General features: G+C 44.3%; 1 protein-coding gene and 1 pseudogene across 1 annotated transcript in view; one reads left to right on the top strand and one right to left on the bottom strand.

Annotated features, from left to right (window-relative positions):
- The window catches only part of Fam189a1 (family with sequence similarity 189 member A1), a 385,760-nt gene that overhangs the window by 247,538 nt on the left and 112,801 nt on the right, over window positions 1-25,421 (bottom strand). The window lies entirely within an intron of this gene.
- LOC114628761 lies at window positions 14,644-15,459 on the top strand (annotated as a pseudogene).

Genomic DNA, 25,421 nt, shown 5'->3' with positions numbered 1-25,421 from the left:
TCTACTATTGACAGGCACCTTCTCTCATGCCTGGATTCTTCTACATTTTCAATGCCAGGTCAGATGCCATCAGCGCAAGGAAACCTTCAGCCCAAAGTAGAACCCAGTGCTTTCTATGGCAATGTAGTTTTGTTTACAATTTATTTGTTTTTAATGCATGTCTCAACATCCTAATCTTGAATATATACTCACTAGGCAGAGACCCAGCCTGTATTACCTACATCTCTAGAAGCTAGAGAGGGCCTGGCACACAGCAGCATTGTGATGAATATAGATACATGTGTGGCTGGGTAGGTAGATGGATAAATGAATGGACAAGTGAATGGACAGATGGAGGGAAATGAGAAGTGGAGAGAGAATGAGAGAGTGCAAAGAGAAGCTAGAAGAAGCAGTGGCATCAGTCTTCACTGTAGCACCAAGCCTAATCTACTTTGCGTTAACTCTTCCTGGTGATCCTTCCCTCCCCATAAAGAGCCAATGGCCATGCTGAATCTTGGATATAGCAAAAGAAGCAGAGGGAAGACAACAAAGTATTGGATAGGAACGATCAGGGTCTCCAGGTTGCCCTTTCCTGCCTGCCTAAGCTCCACCCTCCCCAGTGCCTATCAGCAAGCCCCCTTTGTAGGAGTCTACCAAAGCTGGCTTCTGTTGATTATTCCAAAAAACCAACTGTCCCAAAAGTCTAAATTGTATTCATGGGTTGTTGGTACTTGCTGTGTACCGAGCTGTGTTTCCCCACTTACTCCATCCTCACAAGGATCTGATGGGGAACATTACAATTCAGTATTCTGAAGATGAGAAACAAGAGGTCTCCTGGAACAGGTCAGGAAACTTACATAAGCCACATGGGCAGTAACAGGGGCTGGGGGTTAGAGCCAGCCTTCTGGCTTTTGTGTCAGCTGCCTGAACTACTGGAACATTCTCCTCCCTGCTAAGCCCCCACCCATATAGCTCTTATTGTGGTACATAATGAATGAAGCATGACAGAGGCTCTTTATGAACTTGCTTATAGTGGGATCCATCTGTGTCACTCTTTCACAACTCTGACCATGCTGAGAATCACTCCCTTTACCATAAAATCTTACAACTGGCTCTAGGGACATTTTATAGGCATGTCTTAAACAAAAGTAACAACACCAAGAATAAAATCTTTTTTGCGGGAGCCTCTACACCCAAATGGATGAAAAATATAGAACCTCTATTTAAAAAATCATGTTTAGACTTAAGTAGCAATAAACCTCCTAGTTTGATTAGAATCTTATACTCCCTGGCATCTACAGGTACAGGGTATACAGAACCACTTGAGGAAATATGATGAGTAAATTGAAAAGCAAAATAAATCTTATAAGCCTATTTCCACACACAAAAAAATTTAGATAACAAGTTTTTAAAGGCCAGGAGTGGGAGGCAGACGTGAGAAAATCAATCCAACTGCCTCTCGTTTGGGAGTAGGAATCCTCCTTTTCAATTCTTCAAATTAATGAAATGAACACAAGACCACTCTGATTAGAAAGTCTGTAATAATAGCAGCCTGCAATGCATTTGCATTTTCTTTCGTTGAGAACAGGCTATTTTGTTAGTCAAAAAAAAAAAAAACCATGACAAATTGGCTGAGATTCCATCCTTTGTTGTTGTAAAATGGCTCTCTGGCTGTAGTATGCAGTATCACTGTAAAACACACTTACCTTCCAACGGACGGGCAGAGTGAGGCCGTTAAACATAAAATTCCTGACATGTTCTCTCTATGCAGCAGCTCTAATTGTAACTTAAAAGACTTCTGCTCACTCTAGGCAATGCCTGCACACTCCCATATATAACTTCAATTCACCTGGGAGCACAGTAAGTTCCATGTCTGGTCCTGGGCTCAGCCACTGGGTTCAACATCCCAGGCCCTCTCTGCCCACACCTGTCTGGTATGAACCATTGCATTTGTTTTTCTCTTCTATTTCAGCACGCTGTTCATCAACCAGGTGATGTCCATTGATGCCTTTTCACAGTCTCAGTCTCCTCCTGAGCATCACCTCTGGGTTGTTTGCCTGGACAGATGTCCTGATGCCTCCTCTTGCATCTGCACCATGTTCCATCTTAGGACAAGTGAGGTGTCTTCCACCTGAACTTCTCTTGAACTTGCCAGTTCATCCCATGTCAGGTCACTCATTCCAGCAAACCCCACTGCTATGGAAGAGTGTGGGAGTGTTGAGATAGCACCCATGGTGGGCTGTGAACACCACTGCAGTACACACATGCAGGAGCTGGAAGGTCTGTCTCAGAACCAGCCTCAGTTCACACACTTCTACATCCTGGTGTCAGCTATGGCTTCCCCTAACAGCTACAAGGGATCTTTAACTAATCATGGAAGCCTAGAGTTGTATAGCTATGCTGTAGTCTATTTTTGACTTCTGACACATTCTTGATTCTTGGGCATCAGTCTCTAACGGGGAACCCAAGGTTAATCATTGGTCGTCTGTGTTCCCATCATATTCTCCCAGCACGATGTGTCAATCATGCCCACGGCCCTTACCAGAACCCAAGATATCCACCTGAGCCAGCACATTGGACCCAGAGTCAGTGCATGAGGGCTGAGACTGTGTGCTCCCTCCAAAATCATGGACAGGAGTGAATTGATCCCAGTACAATAGGCCACAACCAACCCCAGTTAACTCAACCTTTAGGGTACATTTTCCTTTCCATGTAGTCAGTAACCAGAATCTAATATAGCTTACCCTGACTTAAAATGGTTCCACTTAATTATTTTCTTCTGAATGACAGTGCAGACTTGATTAAGTACTCAGTAGAAACCATATTTCTGGGGCTATGAATTTTGTCGTTTCTTGGACTAAAGCTAGGTAGTATAACGCTCTCCTAAGATATGGGGTAGCAGCAGTGAACCACAGCCCCCAGTGAGCCATCAGATCACCAGGGGAAATAACTCCAACACTCTCCAATGCTGTTGAAACCTACAGGTCACTCAAGGTCATGGGTAGTACGCATACTTTCAACTAGTTAGATATTCAAATTAGGACAGATTTGTGACCTTATCGAAAATGTAATGTGACAAAGTCTGTGCCTGCCCAGGAAGTGTCACAAATATCTCTTTCCTTTTTGCTCCTTTCCATTCAGAACTAAGCGTAGGTGGCATGGGGATGTATCTCAGTGGTAAAGTGACTGATGAACATAGTCAGGACTCCAGCATCAGGAAACAGTGACAGCAATACTTACATAAATGAATGGTCAAAAATCCCCTTTGCCCTTTGCAATTGCAAACTGCACTGGCAAGTTCTGTACATTTCATCTGAAGAGTGTTTATGTTAGTTCACACATCCCAAGAGAAAGCCCAAATCATTTAATGATATCTTACTCTGCATCACATAATATAGCTAATTTAAAACAATTGTTTTTGGAGTCAACATAATCTCCAGAAAGTCTATTTCATTCAGATTTCATTAATCGTAGAGGAAAGCCACCATCAGATGTTTGGGTCTGCCACAGAGCCCATGTAGACTCAGATGGAGATTCCCCAGGAGAAGCCCCCCCAGCACCTTTACTCCTCAAGGCACGGCCATGGAGACATCAAAAGAGTCTTTGACATGGGGTTGCTACCATGAAGAAGACACAGCTTCTTTTTAGCCCTATGTTCTGAACAGTTTCCTTACCTAGAGTGAACCACCCTCAACATTTTTGCTAACTCAATGTTGCATACCCTGGCAAGGTGGCCTATGACTTCTTTTATGCGTTATAAGAAAGATATGACCAAAACAACAGCAACAAAAGAAACAAAACCCCAAAACAAACAAGCCCACTGTACAAAAGCTTGTGTTTCCTGTAACTCACTGTCATGCTGCTTCAGTGCATCTTGAAGAATTCAAGAATCACTGGAAATCTCTCAAGGCCGTCCTATAGGCTTCCCTGATTGCAGAATTCAGCAGTATAAGCAAATACTGATGTGTCTCATTCATTGTTTCTGCTTTGAAAGAGACCGCTGCTCCATACTAAGCCCAGCGCTCACTTAGTTGTTAAAAAAGGTATTTCCCAGGTGCACAGGTCTATACTGTAAATTGCCTTTGACTTCTCCAAACAAACCTCACATCTGATGGTTTATGATTCAGGAAGCTGGATAATTAAAGTTACATTCTTGCCTTTCATCGGTATCCCTTCACCTGTTCAGGGTCCCATGCTAATCTACAATCACACAATGAGTCATAACTAAGATTCCAGGTCCCCGAGAAGGCTGCATACTAAACATCAGTGAGCATTCAGCTGTACACAAGGCACCTCCTCACACCGCCAAATAAGCCACCAAGAAAAGAATGTCACTCTGGTGGGTCTAACCCAAGGCAAACATGAGCAAATGACTTCTACCTGAATAAATTCTATCCAGAGCTCATTTTGTGCTTTTCAAGCTAAGATCATCAGGGCAGGGCAAGAAGGCAGCAGCTGGTACAGGCAGGTTTCACATTTGGGACCTCATGACTTAGACCCTGAAGAAGTATTCTGTGTTCAAATGAACAATTCAGGGTAGTATTTTGATAAGAGAATTCACAAAGAACCATGATGGACTCAGCCCAACTGTTATGAAAACTACATGACTCGTGTTTCTCAAAATAGAGTTCCTGGACCCAGAGAATCTCAGAGCCATGGCTGCAAGGCGCTTTCAAACCAGCAGTGTGGCTCCTCAAATGCCAGTGTTTACCCCGCAGCTACCAGGCAGCCCCTTTCTATTCTTTCCCAGGTTCCTCTTCTTCCCCACCACTCTCCAAGGCATTTCCTTATCCCATTCTACTTGACAAAGAGGCATTTTCTCCTGTCAGCAAAATTCCTCCCCATTGTCCTTTTTGGGGAAATCCATCTTTGTCTGGAGTTTTTGTTTTCGAGCTATTCAATATGTGGGAATAGAGCTCACTGGCTACACTGTGCTCGGAACGTGGTCCAGGCAGAGAACAATGAGTAAGACTTCAGCCTCTCCTGCGGATGCTCCTCACACCCAGATGCTCCTCAACTCATGGGAAAGCCCTGATAAAAAGCACTGTAAACTGAAATGTCAGGAATCCATTAATACACAGGAGGCAGGGGAAAGAGATGGGCAATTTGTAAACAGGATGAAATGTGAGACCATAAACTATAATATCCACTGATACTGGCCAGACATAATACTATAGAGTACATTTCCCCTTCAAGACTATGTGGCTGGCTGGAAACACAGCTCACTACTACTGCCCAGCACCACAGAGAGGTATAGAGCACATACTGCTAGTCTTTGAAAAAATCAAAATTTAAAACTGAAATGTTTCTCCTACTGAATATTAATTATTTTGACATCATGTTAATTTAAATATTATAAGGCAAATTATCACGAGTTGGAGAACCAATCATCTGTGATATGGATATTAAAGAAGAAACTCTCCCAGATCCAGCCAGATGCAGTCAGTGATGCATCTATATGGTGGTTTGTATATGCTTGGCCGAGGGAGTGGTACCGTTAGGAGGTGTGGCCTTGTTGGAGTTAAGTGTGGCCTTATTGGAGAAAGTATGTCATTGTGGGAGTAGGCCTTAAGATCCTCCTAGCTCCATGGAGGCCAGTATTCTCCTGTTTGCCATCAGAACAAGATGTAGAACTCTCAGCTCTTCCTACATCGTGCCTGTCTAGAGGCTGCCATGCTCCTGCCTTGGTGATAATGAACTGAACCTCTAAACCTGTAAGCCAGCCCCATTTAAATGTTGTCCTTTATAAAAGAGTTGCCTTGGTCACGGTGTATGTTCACAGCAGTAAAACCCTAAGACAATCTACTGGGGCTAGGATGGGGCGAGGGTTGTTTCCAGCATTACTTGTTTAACTTCTGTTGTATTATTGCTCCTAGGGAGAAGTGAACATCCATTCACCTATGTTAGGGTGCTGGCAACCAGCCAAAGACATGTCTACACCCACATCAAGCCTGGACAAACAATGATATCAACCAGGGTTACCTACAGGAGTGTGAGTGAAAGGTTATAGGACCTTAGTTGCTTCTGAGTAACATCACTGAAAAAGAGTCTCTGCCCTCACCCCAGCAGTTGTTAACCATTTATATCTATTCTGGGAGGGAGGGGCTCACACACTGGCTTATATACCCTCTCATTTACTATCTCATGAGCCCTACTGGCTTCTGTGAAGTAGTTAGTGTTCGTGAGTCTAACTCTGTGAGAACCTTGTGAGGGTGCCCTCAGCTGCTTTGATTTTAGGCAGCAATTATCATGTCATGCCCAAAGGACAGAGTTCTAGAACACTCTACCCTTCCTCCAGCTCTTATGTCCTTCCTCTTCTGTGATAATCCTGGAGCCTTAGAGGGCATGGTACAGATATATGAGTGATTTCTAACATTTAGGGCTGAACGCTGAGCCACCATGCCACAGAAACAGTCACTTTTTCTTAGCAGGTTAACTGGTTATGAGTCTATTCAGTAGCCACTGCCCTCTTCAGAAGGAAACTCCCCTGGACAGCATCAAAATCTATGAAGACAAACATTAAGTGTTTAGAAGGCAACTTAAAGGATCCATCATGCCCCCTCAACAAGAGAAGAGCAGGAGCCTCTCACTAGACCTGTGACTTCTATAAGCCACAGGCTTGCCCTGGCTTACAATACTAAGTGTGGGTTCCTTTTATAGATCAATTCTTAAGTCCAGTTAAAAGCAACTGCAAACCACCCACCAAAGAGCATACAAGAACTGGATCAGATGTGCAGCTTGATCTTCATGCAGGTCCCCCAACAACTGGAACTGGGACTTACCCTGACTTTTTTGCCTTCCTGTGGATCCGGCTCCCCTAACTGGGCTGCCTTGTCTGGCCTCAGTGGGACAGGATGTGCCTAGTCCTGCAGTGACTTGAGTTGCCAGGGTGTGTTGGTACTCATGGGAGGTCCTCCTCCTCCTCCTCAGAAATAAAGTGGAGAGGTGCTGGGGGGAAGGGCCATGTGATGGGGGAACTGGGAGAGGTGAGGCTGGATCAGAATGTAAAGTGAATAAAATAAATAAATTGATGGAAAAAGAGGAAAAGCAACTGGTTGCCCTTACAATAGCTGTGCCAGTATTACAGACACAGGTAAACCTTGCATGGCATGTTGGCAGTGGAGAGTATCAGGTCTATAATTGAGCAGGACTTGGTGACAATCCTCTCCCAGGCACCCTGAAAATTAGCCACAGCTTGACTCCATGTCTTGCTACAAAAGTGTGGGGTGTTTTTAGCAACAGGTTTTTTCCATCTTTTTCTGGCATTCAATCAAGAGCAGTGACAACAGTTGTACTGTTGGGGGGTGGGGTCAGTGATCTCTCAGACGACAGCTTGGAGGGAGGGTGCCAGGTCCTACTAATAGACTTTCCAATTAGGAATTGTGTCTTCTCCCATCTGTACAGGGTGTCTCCTACATTTAAATTCCTGGTGTTTTTATCTCTACAGGGCACAGACTGCTGTGTGATTTTCTCCATCACCTTCTAAGCATCTGCACCTTACCCAGTCATAATGCCTCCAAGAACTCTAACTGTGCCTGCCCTGCGCCCTCTGGGGACTGCTTCCCAGTCCTTGTTTTTATTAAAGTATTGCATATATTTCTCAAATCTATGAGACACTTATAGGTTAGCATTACACAATAAAACCTTTTTACAGAGTGGGGGAAAGTTTTTCCGAATCCCCACATCATGCATTCCAAGCAAGGGCCCAGCTGATCTCAGAATTAAAAGATACTAAAAATGTTAGCAAGGTCCAAGCGTAGTAGGAAAAGCTCCCATTTCCCGTGTTACTTATAACTCCTTCCTCTACAGGGTGTTTTGGTTAGAATGGCACCGGAGAGGAGGCATTGTTTTATTTATCCCTCTGGAATCCACATTGTTCTTTCTCAATGAGTCATCCTACCTGCTCACTCTGAGACCACTGGACATTTCCTCATTCCAAATGGCTAAGCTGGTCCATGCTGTCCTGCCTCACCTGGAGCCAAGAAGGAAGAACTGGATGTTGTGCCGGCAGCTCTCAAGTTCTGACAGGATTGGGACTCAAACTGCCTCTCTACTGTGTACAGCAGAAAAGGGGAAAGCAGATGATGGGGCCCATAGAATTCTGGGTCACTCAAAAATGAGTGTAGCAAATACCTCTCCACTGGCCACAGGGCCTACCAAAGGGTCCCAGACTTGGTAAAATGTACATGGTATGCACAGGGGTGTGGGGTAACTGTCTGTCCCTGGAATGAGCTTACTCTCCCTTAGCTGTACTGTCGGATCATTTATGTCCACAGTGATTTGGTTCTTTTAGGTCTCAGACTCACAAGCACAGAACTTGGCTGTCAACTTTTTCACTAGGAATGCCAGCCTGTCAGAAACTTTGCCACATTTGTCTCTGAGTGACCCAGGCCCCATCATATGATTTGAGCATAGGATACTCCTCCAGAGCATCTTCTTGAGTTACACAGTGATGTAGATAACTTTAGATCTGCCCTAGTCCCTATCCACCATGGGATATGCAGAGTCAGTGCTTATGACTGTATACATTGTATAATCCAAACACAGTGCTTTGGATTATGTAGCTGTTGTTTCAAAAGGGGTTGAGTAACTGTATTACTCAGTTTCTCTGCTTCCAATGTACCAAAAATGACCCCATGTCCCTGTTTTACTTCTTGGTTAAAAGTCTTTGCAAACTCAATCAGGTTCAGAGGGACAGGATTTCCTGATAATCATAGTTTTCTGTACTATGCAATATTAAAAGTGAGGCCTCAGGGGAGTCCTCTGTAATGCACCATCATTCTCTTCTTCCACTGTGCAACTCTTCCTAAGGATCCTGGGAAGGCACATTTAACACAAATCTAATTTGTACTCCTTCCCTTATACATCCACCACCCACAACAGCAAGAAATGGCGAGCCAGCTTATCCATCTCACCCCATCCTCCTTTTTACCAAATTTTCTCCCAATTCAGAAACCAGTGTGAAGGATGTCATCCACATATATTGTTATGTGGCCAAGTTCTTTCTGGACAGACAGCTGAACATCAGTAGTACATTGCATTACCCAGAATGCACTTACAATTATATCCCATAATGCCACCTCTATTCCATCATCCATTTTGGGGCATCCCATACCTACACAATCTGACCTCAATTACCAAGGATAGGTATCGTGCTCCATACCACATAGAGGAAAGCCAACCTGAGATCTCCTCCATGGATACCCCAGCTTCAGACACAGCAGCCTCAGCACTGTCTCAGCACCATGACTACAGCAATAAGGCATGCTAGCCCAACACTCAGGAGGCAGAGGCAGGGAGAAGAGCCATACCAGGATTGCTACTATGAGCACTCACACCCAGACTGCTTAGCTTCAGTTGTACGTCTTGCCACAAAATCAAGGTTGATGTAACCACTCCCCCAAATTCATCTTAGGTTCTGTTGTGTCCCTGTTTTGGGTGCCAAGTATTGCCAAGTATAACTTTTTTTCCCAGGCAGAAGGAAACAAACATCTATTTACCTTAGACAGTATACCAAAAACAGATCAAAGAAATGACTCTGCTCTTGCCTAGCTGGGTGAACTAATATGTTTAATTGGGGCTACTTACAGGAGCTGAAACATGGCATGACTCTTGGGCAGCTATTCCGTAAGGAAAAATCCCCTCTCCAGAACTGTTAAAAAGGGGCATTCATGTGCCACCTTGTGAATGGACTGTTAGTGTGATCAACCTGTAAGGGTCTCATGTAGGTAACTGTTTTGATTTCAGGGGACAATGGTCACATCCTGCTGAAGAGGCAAAGTTCCATAGCAGGGTCTGTGTTCCCTAATGTGCTCTTTGGAGGCTAACAGCTGCTCAAGATTTCAAAGCATCTTGATAATACAAGTTTAGAAATTCTCCCTTGGTTCTGATCCATCTTTGTGAGGGGAGAATAACAGGGGCAGGCCCAAAAGTCAGGTCCTCAGCTTATTTTGAGACAAATCCTGCCAAAGAATATATATGTGGCAAATGTTCACAGGACCTGGAAGACACTACTTCACTGTGGTTGAAAGGAAGTGTCACACCTGGGGGAGCTTCTCATCCTGGTCAGCCTGTCGCTATGGATTTGGCCGCTGGAAATCCCTCATCTCGTGAAGCCCTCAGGCCTGGCTGCCCATCCTGATTTACTGAAACATGACAGCAAGACGTGTATATCAGCTGGGAGCATTAAACCCTTTGCTGCTGCTGAGGTAGCCAGTGCAGCAGGGAGGCCAACAGTAACAAGCTAGATGTTGGCTCTAGGCTAAGAAGACTCTGATGTCAGCAAAATCATCCCTTGCTGGCTATTTCACTTACAGGATGAGAACAAGTAAAATTCTTGGCAAGAGTTCAGTTGTCACCTTTTGTCATTTTCTGTACAGTGTCAGGTGTCATATTGTAAAACACCTGACATTCAACTAGAGAAGTGCAGATACTTGATTCATTTATAATATTTAAACATTTTTCTCTCCTATGCCAACAATACCTCATGGGTCTTAGCCATATGCAGAGAGACTTGGGTTCTGTGATAGGAGGATAGGGATGTGGAGAGAAAACCATTAAGATTAAAATATGAAAGAAGCCATAGACTGGAAACCCTCTGCACCAGGGTACACACAATGAAAAAAGCACATATGGTAAAAAGACTGGGGTATACAAACCTAGGAAAAAGGAATTGTTACATAAATAACGTATAAAAGGTCTTAAGACTGGTAGCACAGTGCATTTGAACCTCTGACTTTCCCCAGGCCACCAGCTTACCCATATGTTTCTCTTTCTTAATAAACAACTTCTCTTTATACTACCTTACTATGTATCCCCGATGCTAGACTTGTCCTGGGTTCCAAGAACCTTAAAATCCCAACGAGCAATACCCACCCCCATGACACTGACACACACTCACACACACACACACACACTTTCTCTCTCTCTCTCTCTCTCTCTCTCTCTCTCTCTCTCTCTCTCTTTCTCTCTCTCTCTCATCCGCCACTGTAATAGATCCACCTCTGAGGAGGTACCCTACTGGGTCCTCAGACAACATGGACAATCTTTGAAACAAACAACAAAACACCGCCTTTTAAAATCTCTGGCTCACAGTCTTCAAAGTGTTTGAGAATCTCCATTCTCTAAAGCAGCCCTATGTTCTCAAATACGTAGAGCAGTCAAAAGTGGCTATTTTGTTAGTGGAGATGGATTTTATAAATTCAGATTTTTAGACATGGGGCTAGGGAATAGAGATGAGTGGCAGTGTCATGTGAAATATGTATGACATTATTAGTAAAGACATTTATACTGTCTTTTAGAGTTTCTACCCTACTTCAGTAGCTATCCAGCAAAGAGGATGCTTCTGGCTTGTCCTGTAGCTTGCCAGTGTGTGCCAGCCATGCCAGAGACTGGTGTGGGGTCAAGTCATCACCGTGATCTGTGGTTCCTTCCAGGAAATAATGACTTCTCACATCTGCAGTGGACTGTGAAGCTTCCTCTACGCAGCACCTCAGGCAAAGACCAGGGTTAAATCATAATAATGATTGCAGCAGTTTTCAACTAACAAATAGAAATTGGTAAACATGTACAGTATAAAATCCACTCATTTAAATAGATTCAATGAAGAAATTAGTAACCACTTCTAAAGACAAAAGTAAATACACAAATGTCAAAGATGATTCTTTTTTTTTTAAAACGCTGTTTATCACATAGCCAGCCGGCTAAGGGTGGACTGTAATGTTCTTGTTCTAACTTCTGTAACTTGTCACAGTTCTAAGACTAGGCTTTGAGTCTGGATAATTAATAAAATCTTCCCTTTCCACCCACTCTTGATTATCCTCCATCAGGGCCGTGTTTGCACTTCTCTGTCAATTGTAATCATTTATTTGAGCCAGCTCGGTGGTTCATTAGCTCTTCATTAGCGCCTGTGGGTTAGATAAAATGAGCATAGGTTTCCAAAGAACCAATCTCACTGGCAGTGCAGCACGGCACAAATTCCCAGAATGCTTTACTCAAGACAGTTGCAATCAAGACCTTGGCTCTTAAGGGAGACAAGTGGTGTCCTTGAGAATCAAGAGAACTCCCCTCCCATCCAGTCACAAGCATCCATTCTAAAGCCCCTCAGTGACCACAACAGACAGGCGTCGTCGCAGACTTCACCTTGGCTCACATACTGGTATTTATTTGTCACGTAAATACAAAAACACCCTGCAAGGCAAAAGAATTCAACTCAAACTTGGACAGCTAAAGTCACCTTGCCAGTAAGTTTAAAAAAAAAAATTACAGCTGCCAGGTACCACCCCTGGGGATTCAGTGAGCAGCTCAAGCCTTCCACAAGACAGAGACAACTGATGGGAGAGACCACACAGCCTTCCCGCAGCACAGGTCTCCAGGAATGGCTGCTCTTATAGAGACCATGGATTCAATGTCTCCAGAAAGTGAAAAGTAGAACTCAAGGGGTTGCAAAGAGACAGAAGGGCAGGTCAAACATCAGCATGAGGAGGTGATTACAGCCACCTAGAATCTGAGCGCTCCCACAAGACAACTGGCTGCACTTCCTAAATCTCTTCAATAAACTCCCATCACTAAAATTTAAACATGTGAGCACAGAAATGGAGAAATGGTGCAGTGGCTAAAGGCTAAAGTGAGTGCCACAAAACTGTGATGTAATGAGTTAGAATCTACGTGAAAGCATCAGACATCCCAGTTCTCCTTTGAGCTGAGATGGAGGAATTCCCCAGATGCCTGTGGGCCAAGGAGCCTGTCTTATCTAGAGGCAACACCCTGTCTGGAATCAGGTAGACGGCAGAGCCTGACAACCAAGGCTGTTCTCTAACATCTTCATGCACACCATGGGATATACTTATGTACACATGCATGGGCACACACACATGCACACACACACACACACACATGCACACACACAAACACACACATACGTGTACATGCCTCAAGCATGCAAAGACACAAAAAGTCAATAAATAAGTATAATTTTTTTTTCAAAAAGAAACATCAAGGTAAAAGCATAACTCTCACCATAAAAGGAACAAGAAATAGCATATTCTTAAGCCAAATATGAATGAGCATGGCTCAGAAACAGAAGTCAAGGTTACCCCAAATGCCACATTCCAACATGGTAACAGCTTCACAAACAAAGAACTTTACAAATCATGATATTGTAAAGATACACTATTGGGAGCAAATAGGTGAAGTGAGGTTCTCTGCTGTAGACTGGAGATGCTCACCATACTCAGGACATACATACAGGACACAATACTCAGCCTTTGGACCAGTGTGCATTAGAAGTCTGCAGCATCTTCCAAAAAGACTTAGCTAATAGTCACAGGATGGATACTGGGTCACACACAGAGGTGGGAAATGAAAAGCTGCTGAAAGGGCCACAGCTGGCTCAAGTAATTTGGCCCCAGACCTGTGGCATCTAGCTCCCCACAATCGCAGGAGTAGATGTGGCTTTGTCTCCTAGAACATCTGCTCACATCAATAAGCAAGGTGGGGAACTAAATCCCATAGTGCTAAAGCTGTAAATGTCAGTAAGAGTGCATGTCTAGCCTGAGAGAGATGTAGAAGCAGAGATACAGGCGTGTTTGTCTTTGGGCTCCTGTGCATACAACAAAGCCTTATTATTCACCAGTTACATACTTGCCAGTTCGCCTATTTATTAACATTTATTTGCAACCCAAAATTCAATAGTTAAGGCCCTTTGAAGCTCTGCAGGTACATGCATGCTGCAACAAATATCCTCTGTCACATGTGTCACCAACACATGTGTTCTCACATGAGCTAAGAGGAAGCAGCACCTGCTTTCCCACAGCATCTACATGTCTATTTCAAAACCTATTTGACGTCATAACATTTAATGTCATTTTCTGTTGGTGAGTCGGCTACTTCAGAAACCTCAGAGCAGAGTGCTGAAGGGCTGTATGATGTTCCTATGAGGAGAAAAATATTGTGTAAGTTCAGGCATGAATGTTAGAGCTACTGGCTACAAAGCCAATGTTAATGAATCTGCAACACACACACATACACATACACACACACACACACACACACACACACACACGGATTGAGAGAGAGAGAGAGAGAGAGAGAGAGAGAGAGAGAGAGAGGGAGGCACATATTTGTAAACAGAAGCCACATAAAATAAAGCAAGGTTTACTGTTGATCAACTGACAGAAATATGACCAGAGAATGGCGTCTCGCCCCGAATTTCCCTCAGGAACAATGCAACATTCACTACTTCAGAATCTTTGAGATTTTACAGAACATAACAGCTTCAAATAATTAGACCTAATTACATGTGTATTTCCTTCTTCGGTCCCCTAAGACAGCCTAGAAGCAATTATATTCCAGGAGTTTCCAACAAGATTTTCTGATAAAAGAAGAAATAGATAAATGACTCCTGATAGGGCTAGGGCATAGAAATCATAAGACGAGGCCAAAGACTCCTCTGATGGCAGAAAAATGAGAAATTGTTAGGAAAAAAATAAGCGTGCAAGAAATAAAGAAGAACATATGTTGGAGGGAAACAGAGCCAAGTGGCCAGAAGTCAGCCAATATGAGCATCAAAACAAATGACCATAGTATTTAATTATGATCTAAAAAATAAAATTAGAATTAGAATTAACAACCCGGAAGCGATCACCAGTGCGGCGCTGTTTAAAGATGGCGGCGGAGGAACCTCAGCAGCAGAAGCAGGAGTCGTTGGGCAGCGACTCCGAAGGTGTTAACTGTCTGGCCTATGATGAAGCCATTATGGCTCAGCAGGACCGAATTCAGCAAGAGATTGCTGTGCAGAATCCTCTGGTGTCAGAGCGATTGGAACTCTCAGTCCTGTACAAGGAGTATGCCGAGGATGACAACATCTACCAACAAAAGATCAAGGACCTCCACAAAAAGTACTCATCCATCCGGAAGACCAGGCCTGATGGCAACTGCTTCTATCGAGCATTCGGCTTCTCCCATTTGGAGGCACTGCTAGAGGACAGCAAGGAACTGCAGCGGTTCAAAGCCCTGTCCGCCAAGAGTAAAGAGGACCTGGTGTCCCAGGGCTTCACTGAATTCACAATCGAGGACTTCCACAACACGTTCGTGGACCTTATCGAGCAGGTGGAGAAGCAGACCTCAGTGGCTGACCTGCTGGCCTCCTTCAACGACCAGAGCACCTCAGACTACCTTGTGGTCTACCTGCGACTGCTCACCTCTGGCTACCTGCAGCGGGAGAGCAAGTTCTTCGAGCACTTCATAGAGGGTGGCCGGACTGTTAAGGAGTTCTGCCAACAGGAGGTGGAACCCATGTGCAAGAAGAGAGACCACATCCACATCATCGGGCTGGCCCAGGCCCTCAGCGTGGCCATCCAAGTGGAGTACATGGACCGCGCGGAGGGCGGCACCACCAACCCACACATCTTCCCTGAGGGCTCCGAGCTCAAGGTCTACCTTCTGTACCGACCTGGACACTACGATACCCTCTACAAATAGGGCCGGCTGGCCTATTGTGCCCTGCCTGCCTCCCCCTGCCAGGCACTAGACATGTACAGAGGGTTTTCTTTCTTTTTTTTTTTTTCTTTTTCTTTTTTTGTGGTTGTAAATGGTCATATTTCACTCCTCCCTTTTCCTGTCACAGAATCTTCCATGTTTTATTAAAGGGGATGCAGGTGGTGAAAAAAAAAAAATAAAATAAAATAAAATAAAATAAAATATAAAATAATTATTCACGAGCCCACACGATACACAAATTACAAACAAGTGAATAGGGGAGGTGGGACAAATCAACCTTTAGGAAGAATTCAAAATGATATATGTATAAAGAAGGTATAAAAGCCAGGTCTGGGGACACATGCCTAGATTTCCAGCACCCTAGGAGGTGAGGGAGGAGGATCCTAAGCTCAAAATCAGCCTGGCCTACATAGCAAGGCCCTGAATCACACACAGAGAACAGAAGAATAAAGAAAGAAGAAAGACAATGGAGGGAGGGAGAGAAGGAGGAAGGAAATATGAATGCTCCTGTCAGAACACCACCACAGCAGTAACTGCTGAGCCAAGGTCCACATTCAATGGTGCTAAAATTAATGCTTGGATTATCAGGAGAAGCATTTGCATTTCACCAAAGTAACTCACCTGCGTTGTTATTAAACACTGGGTGCTAACTTGTGTCCCTTAATTGTGTGGCGCTCCTTCCTCTGGGAAGTAGCCCTTACTCCTCTTCCCATAGAGTGTTAGCTCAGTGGGCTTGTAATGGATACAGAAAGGGTAGGGACAGCAAAGAGAGGATGAGCAGGGCAGCACCAGCTTGCCCAGATGAGAGAGGAGAACACTGTCAGCAATATCACCATATGACAGACTGAGAGAGCGCCTTTCCTCTGTGATGCTCTTCTCTGCAGTCCACAAGCCCAGTCCAACCATGAATAAGCATTAAAAGTAGAAACCCTGAAAGTGTCAAGGGTATAAAATTCAAGCAAAGACTAGAAGACTATCAAAGATTAGGGAGACTAGTCATGATGATAAAGAAACAGTACACTACAAGCCATTCACGAAATCCAGCTGCAGCCTAGTCTAGGTTCTTTGCTTTGGTGGACATACCTTGGCGATATGAGATGTTAACCCACAGTGGATCCAGGCAATGGGTGCATAGCACCTCTGCATTTGTACCTGAACAAATCTCAGAGCGGTAAAGAGACACTCCGCCTCTTGAGTTGAATCACATTAGCTGGTTCAATGGTGAATGAGAATCTCACCATCAATAGCCCAGTGATGGAGTTTGTTGGTTTTAAAATTCCTGAATCTACCTATAAATGAACACAAGGTCCTGGACTACCACTAAAACCACACAAGAGGCAGCAGCAGGAAAAAGCAGACAAAGGACAGGGGTCATAGAAGAGGACATCTACTGACAGAGAGAGCTCAAAAGCTCCTGTCAGAGAAGTGTGCAGCAAGAGAGGGCTCTAATAGACTCTTAAAGTGAAAAAGTAACCATGAAAGGAAAGAACAATTACAAGCAATACAGTTCAAGAGGACATAGGAAAGGACTAATTGAGACTATCCATGTCCACCAATTCCTGTGACCAACAGACGCGTGAACAGATGGTGACCATTATTCATGACCAGAGAATATAAACCCCAAGTCCTCATCTCACATTAAAGGCTTGACGATACCTGGGACTGAGACTATGAAGCCATGAGAGAAAAATGTAAGAATTGAAGGAGGGGATGGGATAAATTGAAGGGCATGCTCCCAGAAAGACTGCAGCATCATCTCCTGGTACTGTACATCTGCAATCCTATCTCAGACGCTGACTCTTGGGCACATTAACACAGAAAACCTATGGACACCTGTACCTAGAGACTTAGCAGGAGAATGCTTTCCATTTTCTGTCTACAACCGCAACAATCTATAAGATGACCCACATGTCCATGCATAAGATATCAGATCAAAAAACTGTGAAATATAGCTGGGCAGTATATTACCCAATATCTGCTATGAAAACACAAAATCTGAGACATATAAACTTAAGGCTAACTGTTGGTAAGAACCAAGAACAGAATAACACTGCTCCTACAAGCCACTATTTTCAAGCATAAAACCTAGACTTGCGTTTGTGGTATCTCTGTAGGTACTGTTTTGCTAGTGAAGACCCAGTGATCTTCAAAACAATACAGGCTCCTGCCATTTCTTTTTGATGCTCACTATAACTAGATGGTATGAGCCTACTGCTGAACACACCGCGCACTTTGGTTGCAAGATACATAGGAAGCAACCTGGAGCTGAACTGGACTCTTCCTTCCTGTTAGCTAGTTTGCACAATGCCAACGTGGCAGAGATTTCCCTGCCCAATCTGTTTGCAGCGGGAGGCCTATGATTGGACAGGAAAAGGGAGGCGGAGCTAAGGGTACCAGAGAGAAGCAGAGAGACACAAAGGAGAAAGGCAGGCTCCTGTGATTCCAGTAAATAGGAGGATATTAAATCTAGAGGTTAGGAATATTGGGATAACTTTCTAATCTGTGTGGACATCTTGTGTATTGAGATTTTATTGATATGTATAAATCCGTTGGTTAACTTTAAGCATCAAGAGTTTTGATTTACTGGGTTACTGGGAGGTGAGTCTGCCGACAACCGGGTGGTTATGGTTGTGAAGGAACTAGGGCCTGCAGGGACGAGGGAACCGGAGCTGAAATAGTGACTGGTCACAACAGGGGCTAGCTAGTGAGAGTAGCCCAGAGGACATCCAGCTGGGACCAGGCAACCCGCCAGTAGCAAGCATTCGTGCGGGAACATGGCAGTTAAGCCCGGAGCCAAGCCGGATGCCAAGCCGGACTCGTTTCTTTTCTAATACCTCCAGCTACACCAGAAGTCATTCTCTAGGTTGTTGAAATAGATAAGGCATCAATGATATTGCCCAACTGTGAATTCTACCAACTACAATACCAATATGCCAGGCAAGATGTATCCTGGTGCAATAATGTCATAAACATTATGAAAACAACCAAATACTCTGACTTGCTTTGAGGCCTACAGGAGGGAATACATACCTGTTACTTTGAACTCAGTCAAAACGCCATGGATGGAGGTGTCCCAGGCCCTAGGTTCACACGAGTATACTCACTACTTTTGTGCAGCTAATTTTATATGGTACCAAGTTGCATTCTAAATATTTATTATTATACCCACAGACACACTACACTCATACTTAATCAGAGAAGCTTCTCCTTGCAGCAAAGAGTGGTGAACACAGACTCTCATGGCCCTTGAAATACCTAGAATAGATAACAGTTAAGTGCTTAGTTCTAATCAAGGTATCAAGACAAGAATGTAAGAGCTAGAAGACAGGGAGGAGGCTATGAAATGCTATGATCAGGGTATGGCATAACCATTGCAAGCATGATCTCACAGCAGCCTGTACTTGGATAGCCAATCATATATCAATATCAATCATATATATATATATGATATATATATATATATATCATATATATATATCATGGGTATCCACCCTTCCATGCTGAACTATTGGTAACTGATGGATTTTGAGAGAGTAGACATTTCCTTCTTCACCTGTACATACACTAGTGACCCCACTAGATGCCAGTGTATAGTTGCAAACATGTAGTCACACAGACAGTCTTAGTTAAAGTCAGTGAGTCACAAAACAAACAAAAAAAAAGTCCTGGATTGTGAGAAGGAGAGAAGGATGGTGTCTTTGTTTTTCTTTTTTCATCCTCAGCTACATAACCATTCTGAGGCTAGCGTAGGTCAGAGTCCATTCCTCAAAGCAAACAAACAAGGAAGCAAAGGAACTATCAACAAACCACAAGCTATGGGTTACCGCAATTTGAAGGATGGTGTCTTAGTTAGGGTTTCATTGCCATGAAGGGACAACATGACCAAGGCAAATCTTATAAAAGAAGAAAATGTTTAACTGTACCTGGTTTACAGTTTTAGAAAAACTGTAAACGGCAGAAAGCATGACAGCCTCTAGGCAGACATGGTGCTGGGGAAGGAGCTGAGAATTCTACATCTTGATCTAAGGGCAGCCAAAAGGAGACTGTATCTTCCACAGGTAGCCAGGAGGAGGGTCTCTTGCACAGAGCTTTAGCACGAAAGACCTCAAAGCCTACCCATAGAGTGACACACTTCCTCCAACAAGGCCACTCCTCCTAATAGTGCCGCTACCTGTGGGCCAAGCTTATTTAACCTACCATAGACAGCAAGGGAAGGGAGACAGTAAGAGGGTGAGAGTAACAAAAATGCATAATACACATGGTGGAACTGTCAAAGGAAGAAGTCAATCAATAAAAAAATGCAAAGACCAAAAGAACTGAGAGTAGAAACAATACATGAGTATTAGGACCCCAATCTTCTGCTCTTTACTTCCTGGGCACCATAGGATGAGCAGTTTTCTCCAACACTCACGCCAGTGCTTGAGTTCTGGCTCATCAAAGGCCTGAACTAACAGGGCCAACCAAGTAAGCCACAGTAATATAATTACTTGTGTTTGTTATTGTAATTGTTACCTGGTTAATCTGAGGAGGTTCAAACACGCATGCACGCATGTATGCATGCATGCACACACATGCACACACACACACACACATACGAGAGAGAGAGAGAGAGAGAGAGAGAGAGAAGGAGGAGGAAGAGGAGGAGGAGGAGGGAGGGAGGGAGGGAGGGAGAGAGAGGGAGAGAGAGGAAGAGAGAGGAAAAGAGAGGGAGAAGGAGAGGGAGAGGGAGGAGGGAGAGGGAGGAGAGAGAGAGAGAGAGAGAGAGAGAGAGAGAGAGAGAGAGAGAGAGAGAGAGAGAGAAAATACAAATATTCTCTACCCAACCCCACCTCAGAAACTTACTTTTTCAAATATCTACCTTCTGTCATTGCTCTGCTGTCTTAGTTAAGGTTTTATTGCTGCGAACAGATACCATGACCAAGGCAACTCTTATAAGAACAACATTTAGTTGGGGCTGGCTTACAGGTTCAGAGGTTTAGTCCACTATCATCAAGGCAGGAAGCATCCAGGCAGGCATGGTGCAGCAGGAGCAGCAGAGAGTACTACATCTTCATCTGAAGGCTGCTAGGAGAAGACTGACTTCCAGACAGCTAGGATGAAGGTCTTAAAGCCCACACCCACAGTGCCACACCTACTCCAACAAGGACACATCTCCAAATAGTGCCAATCCTTAGGCCAAGCATATTCAAACCATCACATATGCTTAAAGTTGTAGATCTCAAAAGAACCTTAAGTTTGCAGAGTGTGATTTCTGGGACTACAGCATCCCTGAAACATCATTTTCTCTATGTCTTACTGTTTGTCTAGGACCTGAAAGGGTAGTAGAATTCCTTAACATGGCCTTCTTCCAAGTTACCAATGGCTACTGTGGTAAAACTTACCATCAAAGCCAGCATCTGAAGATGACCTTCCAACTGACCCCAACCCCACAGCAACCACTGCTTGGATCTCTAGCACTGAAAATTAGCTTTGCCTATTTTCAAATTTTCTATAAATAGAATCGTAAAAATTACCTTTACTTTTCTTTAGGGGTGATTTTGAACCACTATCCTGGCTTCCTCGATCCTGAATTAAATGATTGCTACAGAAGTGACCTAGTTTGCTTTTCTCATTTGATTAACTGGTCCCAGAGAATATGCATGTCATTTCACATACTCCTATGTGTGACGAAAACAATTTTCCTTCTGCATATACTAGAATGCTGTGCATTAATCATAAAATTCTCTGCAATAACCTTGAGTTAACATTGTACTTAGGAAGTTACAACAATCACGCTTTTCAACAGGTCCCTCCCAACTATAATGGAGCCTTTCTCCTCAGTTGAGTGAGTCTCTGGTCATCTAGACAGTCAACTTCTACCACTGCTGACTCCCTCTACCCCAGGACCCTCCTTCAGGGGACATGCTCACCCAACTTTCTGAACATCATTCCCTTCTCCTCCTGTTATAGTTTATATATGCTTGGCCCAGGGAGTGGCACTATTAGAACGTGTGGCCTTATTGGAGTAGGTGTGTCACTGTGGGTGTGGGCTATAAGACCATCATCCCAGCTGTCTAGAACCCAGTATTCTGCTAGCAGGCTTCGGATGAAGATGTAGAACTCTCAGCTCCTCCTGCACTATGCCTGCCTGGATGCTGCCATGTTCACACCTTGATGATAACTTCTGAACCTGTAAGCTAACCCCAATTAAATGTTGTCCTTATAAGAGTTGCCTTGGTCATGGTGTCCGTTCATACCAGTAAAACCCTAACTAAGACACCCACACACACACATAAATCCCACCAGGCTGAAGATTTCATGGGCCAGCAGAAGGCATAGCACATAACAATGGTCTAGCTTCCAGAGTCACAGCTCTTGGGGTGTCCATGACCAAAGGAATAAAGAGAAAGCAATTAAGACAGAAAAATAATGCTCTTACTGGCGGGTGATACTGTACACTCTTTAAAGGCAAAAAACATTGGAAAGACACCCCTAGGATGTCCAGGGGCAGCTGGTCCTAGCATAGCACAGTCAGGGTGGCAGCCTTTATCTTCAGTGGACAAAACTAGGGTCTGTAAACAAATTCTTCCCGTATCAGTTCTCTACTGTGAAGACAGGGTCTCTAAGAAGCCTCCTGGTCCTAGAAGCTGAGGACCAGGTAGTGAGCTGTGACCTAGACCTGGCAGTGTCTCAGGTTTCAGGTCTGCCTGAGCAAAAGGTATTTGCAGTGCAACAGAGGACTCTGAACTTTGACCTTCCTATTTGCCGCTACTTACATCGCCACCCTCCAGACATGGCTGTATACCAGCCTGTCACCCACACACTTTAAATCCACAACCCATGGCTATTGAAGGATTCTCCAAATACCCAGGGAGCTGAAGAAGTATGTGGTCTTACCGGTTCCTTCAAGACCCAAGACTTTCTGTACTGACTTAAACAAAAAAAACAAAAAACAAAAACAAAAACAAAAAAAAACTTGGGCCCTATCAAATGAACATCAGATGTCCGGGGAAACACAACCTGCTGGGGGATTAGTAAGTTGGGGACAAACCAAGAAACAGGACAAACCATTTGCAAGTTAGTCCATGAGAAGAGACCCAGCCAGGACATGGCATGGGTGTCACAGCTATGACCAGTGTCTCTGGCAACGTTGGGGCTGGATCAATCTGTTATACCAAGAAAACCAACAAGTGGGGATGGCTAAGAGATAAGGGGGCATTTTGTCAATCAACCACTGACCTCTGGAACAGAGATCAGGACTAGACAATAATGAGATTTAAACACGCATAAAGTACACTGAGGGAAAAGACTAGAGAAGACACCAAGATGTACCGAGATGTTTGTGTGCCTACTCACTTTTCAAATTCATGTGTTTAAATATTAGGAGATGACGAGAGAGCCTCAACCTCCTACTATTTAAATGAAAGAGCCCTCCTGAAGAGTATTAATGCACAGACTACTGGGGTCTCAGCAGGCTGCTGAGTGAATGACCTGTAGTCAGGGCTTCTGGATGTCTTCCCATGGAGGATGGTTGTCAGGAAGCCAACCATGTGATTAGAAGGGTAGAGCTTTGGGGTCACTTCTGATCTCAAAAGAGAAGAGCCAATGTTTTAACCAAGAAACAAGATGTAGATATAGAGTTTCCAAAGACTGAAAAACCAGAGAGGTTCCTGCAGGATGGCAAATCCTCATAGGGCATGGCAGCCCCATACCCTTCCCACATGCCTTGCCCTGAGGGCAGCTCTTGCCCCTTCTGCCCTCTGCTTGGCACCCACATATGCATGTCCTTTATAGTAAATGGATAAAAGTAAGTTGGGTGTTTCACTGAAGTCTGAAGCTATCCTGACAAATGAATCAAATCTGATACTGAGAGGTGCTGACCCTAATTTATAGCTGCCAGGTCAGGAGCACAGGTTACATGTGAGAATTGCTCATGGGCTGTGCCTTCAGTCTGTGGGAGCTGGTGATGCTTGCCAGGCAGACAGGTTGAGACAGACTGAATCGTAAGGCAACCTGTCAGTGTCTGCCAGAGGTGTTCAGATGTGGAGAGTCAGTCCAAACATGGGTAGGTGATCAGAGGTGAGACATTCAATATTGAATGTAAGAGTACAGAATCACTTAGAGCTGTTTGCTTATAAAGTCTCTGCTAGCTATCCCCTTCCACCACCAGAAGGCACTGCCTCTGTAATGGTATACCTATGCTTGGCCCAGGCAGTGACACTATTAGAAAATGTGGTCTTGTTGGAGTAGAAGTGGCCTTGTTGGAGGAAGAGTGTCACTGCGGGTGTGGGCAAGGACACTGTGGGGGTGGACAAGGAGACACTCCTCCTAACCATGTGGGAGCCAGTCTTCTCCTGTTGCCTTCAGAACAAGATATAGTGCTTGCTTCTCCTGTACCATGCCTGCCTGGATGCTGTCATGCTCCTGCCTTGATGATAATGGACTGAACCTCTGAGCCTGTAAGCCAGCCCCAATTAAATATGATCCTTTATAAAAGTTGCCTTGGTCATGGTGTCTCTGCACAGCAATGGAAACCCTAACTAAGATAGCCTCTGAGAAGGGAGGTCCTCATCAGACAGTGCTTCTGCAAGTACCTTGGCCTTGGACTTCCTCACATACAAATCTGTGAGCAATGATTTCTTAACTGTCTCAACTAACCAGTCAAGGGCATTTTGTTACAGTATCCCACATAAACTAAGACACCAATTAGCTCTCCTTTTGCAGACTACCTGTACCATTGGTTGCCATGTGAACCAGTTCTGGCAAAGGGATATGTGTAAGCCTGCTTGGCAGGGGTAGGAGGGAGTGTGTCTGTGAAGGCTGCTACTTGTTTCTACTTCCAATTCCTCCTGCTTAGAAGACAGATATGCTTCGTGAAGAGATGGTAGCCCTGCGGGCTTATGCTTGAGGCAAAGCCAGCATGCTAAAGGCAGCAAGGAGAAATGGGGAGTCCAAACAGAGGGCACTGTGGAGAGGGGCTGGGCTGGATTGGCATTTTTCTTATAGATGTTTACATTGTTTCAGTTGGACATTTGTTTTCCATAGCTATCAAATGGCCACCTATTTAAGCTGATGAAAGCAATCTAAGGTTACAGTGTCTGACATGAGTATCACCATGGAGCCTCACAAATGAAGCCATATGCATTCTTTCCTAGCTTCTTGGTAGCATGCACATTCCACTTAAACCCATGGCCCTCCACGCCAAACCACCAGTATCACATGCCTCTCTGGCAAGCCCTCTACCCTCATATCTCCTCTCTCTAGCTCCTGCCTCTGTCTTCCACCCAACCACGTAGTACAAGGTCATCCTTGTACTGGGTATATTGGGTATATTCAATAGGTATACCTCCTTATCCATCTGTGACTCCTAACTTTCTCTTTTCCATATAACACAGCAGGTTTTAAGAATGAAAACATGAACATATTGAAGAGATCATATTCTGCGAGCCGTACATATATGCAACAAGCAAACTCCCCTTACAATTTGAGACCAGAAATCACATAATTATAATTAAAATTTTAAATTCAATGTTAAAAAGTGTTATGACCCAAAAGAAAAAAAAAGTTTGAAACAGTGAATCAAGAAGGCTACTGTGGTGGTTTGAATGAGAATGGCCCCCGTAGTAGGCTCGTATATTTGAATGGTTGGTCTGTAGCTGCTGGACTGTTTAGGAAGGATTAGGAGGTGTGGCCTTGTTGAGGTAGGTGTGGCTTTCCTAGAGAGGGTGTTTCACTGGTGGTAGCCTTTGGGGCTACAAACATGTGCCAGGCACAGTCTCATTCTCTCTGCGTCCTGTCTATGGATCAGGACCTAAGTTCATATCTGCTCCTTCAGCACCATGCATGCCTGCCTGCCTGCCTGCCTGCCTGCCTGCCTGCCTGCCTGCCAGCTTTCCTGCCTGCCTGCCTGCCAGCTTTCCTGCCTGCCTGCCTGCCTGCCTGCCTGCCTGCCTGCCTGCCTGCCT

Source organism: Grammomys surdaster, unplaced genomic scaffold (genome assembly GCF_004785775.1).
Source record: "Grammomys surdaster isolate TR1022 unplaced genomic scaffold, NIH_TR_1.0 271, whole genome shotgun sequence".
Lineage (NCBI taxonomy): Eukaryota > Metazoa > Chordata > Mammalia > Rodentia > Muridae > Grammomys > Grammomys surdaster.
Note: the sequence above shows the minus strand (reverse complement) of the source record. Positions and strands in the feature narration are given on the sequence as shown.